Below are 7958 nucleotides of genomic sequence, written 5' to 3'. Positions count from 1 at the left end.
TAGACTACAACCTTCTTTTGGGTCGAAGTTGGTCATATGCTATGACAGCGGTCGTTTCATCGGTCTTCAGAGTCATTAAGTTTCCACATAACGGTAAGATCGTGACTATTGATCAGCTGACATACTTTTCATCCGACCCAACCTCTTTAGAAACTATCCAGCATGTTGGTAAAACGACAATCCCTTATAGGGACATTGGTGTAGGTTTAGTTAAGGATTCCGGTTTACTGGGAACTTTTCCTCTCCCTCCACTCAATGCAGACCCTTCGTTTGCAACAATTCATATGATCACGTCAGAAAACATTATTTATGATGATCCTTGGTATGTTCCCTCTGACTCTGAGCTAGACTCACTCGGTGATGTTATGCCGTTGAGTCCGTATGAGATTGCTTATGAAGCTCTTATGTCTTTTACCGACTTTCATTCAACCGACCAAATGAATGTGGTCAGTGAAGAGTCACTTTTCACCTCACCCTTAGAACGGATAACGTTTCCCGAAGAAGTGTCATCTGACGAACAACTTCGCGAAATCCTAAGTGTAGATGATCTACCATGGGAAGATCTCCATCACAGATCTTCGTTTTTACCTAAGGATGATGCATTTGAAAATGATTTTTCATCTATCTTTACCGCTGAATATGTCAAAGACGCTCAGGATCCAACGAAACATTCTGATTCAGAGCTGAATTTAGGGAATATTTCTCGTACTATTCCCATTGATATTTCAGTGAAGCCCGGAATCGAGGAGAACATTCATATAGGTGCCGCATGTACTGAAGAAGAAATCCAAACTTACAAGGCCCTATTCCAAGAATTCCGCGACGTGTTTGCCTGGTCTTACGAGGAAATGCCGGGAATTGATCCTGCCATTGTTGTTCATGAAATCAAAACCTACCCGGATGCTAAACCCATTCGGCAACGGTTGCGTCAGATTCACCCTCGAAAAGCGGCTGCAATTAAAGCAGAAGTCGAAAAGCTGTTGAAAGCAGGTTTCATTTATCCGATCCCGTTAACGGATTGGGTATCGAATATTGTTCCCGTCAATAAAAAACAAGGAACAATAAGAATCTGTATCGACTATAGGGATATCAATCGAGCTTGTCCAAAAGACAACTATCCTACGCCTTATATCGATCAAATTATTGATGATTGTGCCGGAAGTGAGATGTTTTCCTTCATGGATGGTTTCTCAGGCTATAATCAAATCAATATTCTACCTGCCGATCAACCAAAAACGGCATTCATTTGTCCATGGGGGACATTTGCTTATTGCAAATTACCTTTTGGGCTTAAGAATGCCGGCGCTACTTTTCAACGGGCAATGTCTTATGCATTTCATGACATCAAGCACATTGTGCAACCCTATCTCGATGATTTGCCTGCTCATTCTTTACAACGAGCTGATCACCTTGTCCACCTACGAGCAATCTTTATGAGGTGTAGGCATTATCGAATTCGGTTGAATCCCCACAAGTGTGTTTTCTGTATAGAAACAGGTCGATTGCTGGGATTTGTTGTTTCAAAAGCCGGCATTCGCGTCGATCCCTCGAAAGTCGAGGCTATCATCAAATTGCCTCCTCCTTCGAGTTTGCGCCAACTCCAAAGTTTGCAAGGGAAAGCGAACTTTTTACGCCGATTCATCCCAAACTACGCCGAGGTCACTAAAGGTTTTACACGGTTGTTGAAACAGAACGCACAATTCTTTTGGGACGAGATTGCCCAACAATCTTTTGATGCACTGAAACACGCGTTGACCCATGCACCGTTATTGCATCCTCCCAACTACAACCAGGACTACTTCTTATACCTCGCAGCTTCGCATTCCACCATTGGAATGGTGTTAGTTCAAGAAGATGAATTCAAAGCAGAGCATGTGATATATTATCTTAGTAGAACCTTAAATCCCACTGAGTTAAAATATTCGCATGTGGAGAAATTGGCCCTGGCAGCCGTTCAAGCTGTCCAGCGTTTTCGTCACTACATTCTTCTCCGCAAGACTACAGTTATTTCGGATTGCAACCCTATGATTTATATTTTGACAAAACAACTGCTAGGGGGCAAGTACTCTAAATGGATTGTTATCCTGCAAGAGTTCGACTTGGAGTTCGAGAAGTCCAAGTCTAAGAAATCTTTAGTTTTTGCGGAATTGATGTGTGATTTCCCGAGTGCTGACACAGAGACTGTGGCAGAGGAGTCCATTGTGGACGAATCTTTGTTTCTTATTAGCACTTTAGATCCGTGGTATGGGGATATAATCATCTATCTCCAAACCCAAACCTTTCGGCCTGAAGCTTCCAAGGAAGACCGTCGAAAAATTCGGTTTCGATCCCAGCAATACAGAATTATTGGAGATACACTTTATCGCCGGGGGGCAGACTTAGTTTTTCGACGTTGTTTAACTCACGAAGAGGCTGAGAGAGTTTTGAATGATTGTCACTCTGGAGCATGTGGCGGTCATATGTCTGGGTATGCCACAGCTCAGAAGGTGTTGCGCGCTGGCTATTTCTGGCCGTCTATGTTTAAAGATTGTATCCTTGCTGTCAGAACATGCCACAACTGTCAAGTGTTTGATCGAAAGATGCGCGCTCCACCTGCTCCTCTCCACCCTATAATTGCCGCTGGTCCATTCGCCAAATGGGGCATTGACTTTATTACTTGTAACCCTCACTCGGCCGGGGGGCATGCGTATATCATCCTCGCGGTTGATTATTTTACAAAATGGGCCGAGGCGATGCCTACATTCGACGCAAGCGGCAAGACAGCTGCAGTTTTCGTATTCAATCATATCATAACTAGGTTTGGTGTCCCACAAGCAATCATTACTGACCATGGGAGCCATTTTCGAAACGTCATGATGACTGAGCTTACAAGCCAGCTTGGTTTGCGCCACGATAGCTCTACTCCTTATTATCCGCAAGCCAACGGTTTGGTTGAGTCAATCAACAAAGTTCTAGTCATCATGATTCGACGGATCATTGGTATCCATCGAACGAATTGGCATAACATGTTATTTTCGGCGCTATGGGCATATCGAACTTCAGTGAAAAATTCAACAGGTTTCACCCCTTTCCAGCTAGTTTATGGCTTAGAAGCTGTGTTACCTATTGAATGCGAAATCCCATCACTTCAAATGGCTGTCGAATTACTTCCAGCTACTTCCGAAGAGGAGAAACGGTTATTATACTTGGCTAAATTAGATGAGACTCGACGTGACGCTACTTTAGCTATCGAGACTCACGCGAAACGAATGAAAGCTCAGTACGATAAAAATGTAACCCCTCGAAGTTTTTCGGAAGGAGACCTAGTACTATTATATGATCAAGCTAACGATAAGCTAGGTGCCGGAAAATTCGTTCCCATGTGGCATGGGCCCTACATTGTAAAGCGAAAGCTAGCAAAAGGGGCTTATGAGTTAGTTGATTTTGATGGGGACTCTTTGGGTAAACCCAGAAATGGACTTTACCTAAAGAGGTATTATGCTTAAAATGATGGGTATGGAGAAATTTTTAGATAGGTTAGATTTCCTTTCTAGCTAGCAAGTGTGTTAGTTTAGTCAGTGTGCTTAGCTTAGCGAGTGTGGTTTTTCGTCATTATTCTGGCTTATCTTGGTTTTACTCTTGATATTGTAGATGTCGACGCCTCTCCAAACATACATTGGATTTGCTGATGGTGCTTGTCGTAGTACACGGAATATCTCTTCCGCAGCTTGGGTTATCTATTCGCCCTCTGACGAGTTAGTTTCTATGCATGGGGTAAGCCTCGGTCAAACAACGAATAACATTGCAGAATACAGTGCAGTGGTTGAATTATTATCCGAATCTATTTCATTTGGAATTCGACGTTTGATAGTGAGGTTAGATTCTGAACTTGTTGTATTACAGCTTAATAGAGTTTATGCCATTAGAAATCCTGTGTTATTAAGGTTGTTTTTGAGAGTGCGTCTCTTGGAACGTGAATTTGATTACATTGAATATCAACATATTCCAAGGTCTTTGAATACATTAGCAGATGCAATTGCTTCTCGAATGTTGGACAGACATTTACGATAATCATGCAAGTAAATTTAAAAACATTTCATCACATATGTTAAACAAGATAAGCCGGTAATAGTGATATATATAGATAGAAGTGTGTCAAAAAATATATACATCGTCTTCGATCATAGGTTTAAAACACCTTATGATCGGCAAAATGATAGTACAAAAAGTCAAAATGTCACATGTGACTACAAAAGTGACTAGTCAATCACTGGTGGTGCTCTCTGTACGACACCACTGCGCGGGCTACCTTACGCAAAAATCTCCTAAACGGTCCAGGGACCGCGACTACGAAGCGCTGAAGCCTGATAGGAATGTCGTCCATAGTAGTCTCAGGTATATCTGCCGTGAGACGCTCTAGATCATGCTCCAACTCAGCTAGTACTTCTGCTGTCGCATCCTGTGGGGCCGGTACCGGTGCAGCTGGATGTAGTCTATCATAAGGCCGGAGGTTGGCTGGACGCTGTGGACCAACATCTGCATTTTGAAAGATTTACTATTAGTTTTGAGACGATATATATAAAAAATACAAAAAATACATAACTAGAAAACTTGTGAAAATAAAAGTACCTCTGTCGTCCCATTGTTCTCCCTGTGGAAGAACCATGTCCGGATCACCTCTGAAATCCATTCCGGCATACGGAAAGTCCTGTATCACAAAAAGCTGGCCCTCTAACCAGTCAAAATAACTATCTGAGAATCGAACTACTGTCGCGCCCTCGTCAGGATGCCGGGCCATCACCGCAACCCATCGTATCAGCTTTGGCTGCTGAGGACCCAAGATATCAACAGTGAGTTGCTGAGGGATCAGCATTGGAATTCTCTCCAAGGCAAAGCTCACGACTATAGGCCCATATCCAAAAGTCTTTAGTCGTCCGTTCTTTGCCTTGGTCAGTTGGCTCTTCATATGAGCCGACACAGCTTCACACCAGTTGAAAATGGTGCCTTGGTAACAGTCAATTGCCATCCGCATTTGGGATCCGGAAGCAATGTGTAAAGCGGCCGCGCCGCAAATTCTGGTAACCGTGAACGCTATGACTTTGAGTTCCGGTAGAGTGATGTGTTTTATCTCTATGCCTTTTGAATGGTGAGCCCCAGGTGTGCACCAATTCTCGCGGAGACTATCAAGGGATTGGCCACCCGGCCTAGTCCCCGCAAGACTGAGTTGCTCACCTCTGTTTGGCAAGCCAGTGAGAAAGTATACATCCGAGGGCTCTATCTCGAGCTGGTGCCCTCCTATGTAAAAGCATTGTTCTTGTACGTTCCATCGCTCAACCAGCCATTCCAAGAATCTTACCTGGCCCCTCATGCCCGGTATGGTCCAATATTTGTATAATCCGCATGCTCTTAGGGCATCCAGGGAAGGTTGATGATTTATTGCAGCTTCATCTTCCTCTACATGCTCTCTTTCTCTCCAGTCTAACATGATTAATGCCCTGCATATCAAAAATAGCAATTAGAAATTAATTTGGGAATTTTTGGTGGTTTTTTGAGAGAGTTGGGGTTTTGAAATGCGCGTTTCTCGGAGGACGCACCCCGGCTTTGTAGCACAGGGCGCCCGGACGCAGCTGGCCTGAAGGCGGGCTGCGTCTTCCGACCTTTTTCCCGTATGAGAAAAAGTCGGGGGACGCAGGTCACCCGAAGGGCACCTGCGTCCGCCGAGAGGCGCATTCCAAAACCAAAACCCCCCAAAAAATGAAACTAAAACCTAAAAATTGATTCTAAACGGATAGAAATGCAGAGTAGGATGTGTAAAATACCTGGATGAGACGGCGTTCGATTCCAACGGTCAGATTTTCCGCAGCGACCACGGGAAGTTTCTTGTCAAAAGCTCCTTTTTCAACCTCAACAGTGAAACGGTAAAAATGACATGGTAAAAGGTCTTTTTATAGGTTTTTTGGATGAATTAGTTCATTTTTTACCATGAAAAGTCGTTTTTCGATGTATTTTTGCCTATTTTAAACAGGTATGAGTAATGTGTCGCTTTTGTGCAGGACAAAGGGATTTCGAGGGAAATTGTAATTTTTCACAAACAAAAATATCAGAGTCATCTTTTAAGCCCTTTTCTGACTCCTAAAACATGAAAAGATCGCCGAGTGTTTCTTTTTCACTCGTTAAAACGGAATTAAAAGACGGTCCCCTTTTAGCTCTTTTCTGACCGCAAAATCAGGAAAAGATTGCCGGGTTTTTGTCGTTTCGAACTCGATAAGGAAATAAAACGACGTGTCCTTGATCGCTTTTTACTTTTCAGGTTAACGACACTATTATGAAAGTACTCCTTGGTCGCAAGATCAAGCGGTTCCCCCAGGTATTATTTTATACTTTTTCGGGCTTGAGGGACACAAATATACGAAAAAGTTCAACGTGGAGTCTCCTTTAGTTTTTTCAGACTCTCTAAAATTGAAAAACGCCGAGTTTCTCCTATACTGGGCTCGTTAAACTTTTACAGTAGAGGACCTGTTCAATTACAAACAGGAACGAACCACTCCTTCCTAGGGTTCGAATTTAAACTAGGTTGGACTCGTCCGAAGGATGAGCTTATAATCAAGCATATGTTATCCTCCTCAAGCTTGTTAAAAATAAAGAGGTACTTGCCAGAAATGGTGGGGGAAAAGAGAGAAGAATGAACCTGTTTGTCACCTTTAGTCTCAGAAGAAACTTTATTACCACTCTTGAACACGACACTTTTCATTCACCTGGGTTGGGAAATCTTTTACCTCACAGTTGACCAAATCACTTTGAAAGTCTTTAACCGGGTTCCAGGGGTTAACTTTGAGTTATACGTCACCAAGCCATCTGTTGTGTCGTTATGTGTTCAAGAGGTCTGCAAGCAAAAACTTTCATCTGCAAAATACTTGTCATCCATTTGACCATCCCTGAGTCAGTCCTTACAGCAACATTTCTTCAACTTGAACAATGATTTCGTGTTGCGGGCTTGCCTGCAACGGGTCGCTTTCTATCGACATCGACACATTATCTAGAAAGATGACTTAGGAATCGACAGTACCTTGAAGTCTGCATGCATCAATGGCAGGTTTCTCGCCTTTGACGTCAGTTTACATCATTGACTTTCGATCAAAGGATTCCGTGAAGTGTTCGACATCAAAACATCTATTCACATTTCACGGGTTGTGCTTGGTACTTTGAGGACCATTGACATTACTGGTGGTTTCTCTCACGCTTGTTAACAGTTCACATCATTGACTGGTAATCAAGTGGTTTCTAACATGTTCGACATCGAATCATTTAATCACATGCTTAGAATCGTACCAATTCGGGAAGTAGAAGTGAAGACCCTGGATCTAGTTTCTACCATCCAGGCTGCGAGGAGTTTTGTATTCATTATCTATGTAGACTAATCATAAACAGATGGCTGCGTCCATACTGTGTCTACAAAAGTCTATAAAAATGATGTACTGCAAGATCATTCCTGTATCAGAATAGTTAGTCCATTAGTTAAAGTTTTGAATCTGAGTATGGGAATGCCTACCTCAGTGATGATATAATCTTATCCATGTATTTTGTGTTGAAAATTGCAGGTTCCAACCAGGCCATCCACAAGGCAATCCTTGAAATGATAAAGCGCTTCACCCTTCCTAGAATTACAAAACCCTATTCTATTCCAGGCTTCGCACTTTAGGGGGCAATCTGTTACACTAAAAAATGTCACCTTGACTACTTACAGTTAGTATGGCTCAAATCAACAGTCATGCTACCCTCTTAGGCAAGTCTTATGCCTCTGTTATCCATCTCAAACTCAAAGAAGAGAGAAAGTCTTGTAAAAACTATGTTTATCTCTGGGGTCGCAGGTTCTCTCTAGCCTTACCTGCGGGGACGCTGACCTTGTTCACAAAATCTGCGTCCAAGGACGCTCTGTATGTTAAGGGACAGGTGCGTCCCTCTGTAAAAGGCAAAATGCG

This window comes from Pinus tabuliformis, chromosome 6, assembly GCF_031772625.1.
Source record: "Pinus tabuliformis cultivar Carrire ecotype Pingquan chromosome 6, CPIR1, whole genome shotgun sequence".
NCBI lineage: Eukaryota > Viridiplantae > Streptophyta > Pinopsida > Pinales > Pinaceae > Pinus > Pinus tabuliformis.
The sequence above is the reverse complement of the archived record's forward strand: the minus strand, read 5'-3'. Positions refer to the sequence as shown.